A 1,858-nucleotide genomic window follows, 5' to 3' on the forward strand; every position below is an offset into this window, starting at 1 on the left:
GTAGGTTTCCCTAGGTGCCGGCTGAGCTAGAGGCCAAAATCTACAGGTAGGCACTTTGCAAAAAACAGCTCTGTTTTCTGTCAAAAAATTGGATGTGTCCTCGTTGTGTTTTGGGGCATTTCCTGTTGCGGGCGCTAGGCCTGCCCACACAAGTGAGGTATCATTTTTATCGGGAGACTTGGGGGAACGCTGGGTGGAAGGAAATTTGTGGCTCCTCTCAGATTCAAGAACTTTCTGTCACCGAAATCTGAGGAAAACTTGTTTTTTAGACACATTTTGAGGTGTGCAAGGGATTCTGGGTAACAGAACCTGGTCAGAGCCCCACAAGTCACCCCATCTTGGATTCCCCTAGCTCTCTAGTTTTCAAAAATGCACAGGGTTGGTAGGTTTCCCTAGGTGCCGGCTGAGCTAGAGGCCAAAATCTACAGGTAGGCACTTTGCAAAAAACAGCTCTGTTTTCTGTCAAAAAATGGGATGTGTCCATGTTGTGTTTTGGGGCATTTCCTGTCGCGGGCACTAGGCCTACCCACACAAGTGAGGTATCATTTTTATCGGGAGACTTGGGGGAACGCTGGGTGGAAGGAAATTTGTGGCTCCTCTCAGATTCAAGAACTTTCTGTCACCGAAATGTAAGAAAACGTGTTTTTTAGCCACATTTTGAGGTTTGCAAAGGATTCTGGGTAACAGAAACTGGTCAGAGCCCCACAAGTCACCCCATCTTGGATTCTCCTAGGTCTCTAGTTTTAAAAAATGCACAGGTTTGGTAGGTTTCCCTAGGTGCCGGCTGAGATAGAGGCCAAAATCTACAGGTAGGCACTTTGCAAAAAACAGCTCTGTTTTCTGTCAAAAAATTGGATGTGTCCTCGTTGTGTTTTGGGGCATTTCCTGTTGCGGGCGCTAGGCCTGCCCACACAAGTGAGGTATCATTTTTATCGGGAGACTTGGGGGAACGCTGGGTGGAAGGAAATTTGTGGCTCCTCTCAGATTCAAGAACTTTCTGTCACCGAAATCTGAGGAAAACTTGTTTTTTAGACACATTTTGAGGTGTGCAAGGGATTCTGGGTAACAGAACCTGGTCAGAGCCCCACAAGTCACCCCATCTTGGATTCCCCTAGCTCTCTAGTTTTCAAAAATGCACAGGGTTGGTAGGTTTCCCTAGGTGCCGGCTGAGCTAGAGGCCAAAATCTACAGGTAGGCACTTTGCAAAAAACAGCTCTGTTTTCTGTCAAAAAATGGGATGTGTCCATGTTGTGTTTTGGGGCATTTCCTGTCGCGGGCACTAGGCCTACCCACACAAGTGAGGTATCATTTTTATCGGGAGACTTGGGGGAACGCTGGGTGGAAGGAAATTTGTGGCTCCTCTCAGATTCAAGAACTTTCTGTCACCGAAATGTAAGAAAACGTGTTTTTTAGCCACATTTTGAGGTTTGCAAAGGATTCTGGGTAACAGAAACTGGTCAGAGCCCCACAAGTCACCCCATCTTGGATTCTCCTAGGTCTCTAGTTTTAAAAAATGCACAGGTTTGGTAGGTTTCCCTAGGTGCCGGCTGAGATAGAGGCCAAAATCTACAGGTAGGCACTTTGCAAAAAACAGCTCTGTTTTCTGTCAAAAAATTGGATGTGTCCACGTTGTGTTTTGGGGCATTTCCTGTTGCGGGCGCTAGGCCTACCCACACAAGTGAGGTATCATTTTTATCGGGAGACTTGGGGGAACGCTGGGTGGAAGGAAATTTGTGGCTCCTCTCAGATTCAAGAACTTTCTGTCACCGAAATGTGAGGAAAACGTATTTTTTTAGCCACATTTTGAGGTTTGCAAGGGATTCTGGGTAACAGAACCTGGTCAGAGCCCCACAAGTCA

This window comes from Pleurodeles waltl, chromosome 8 (assembly GCF_031143425.1).
Source record: "Pleurodeles waltl isolate 20211129_DDA chromosome 8, aPleWal1.hap1.20221129, whole genome shotgun sequence".
NCBI classification, from domain to species: domain Eukaryota; kingdom Metazoa; phylum Chordata; class Amphibia; order Caudata; family Salamandridae; genus Pleurodeles; species Pleurodeles waltl.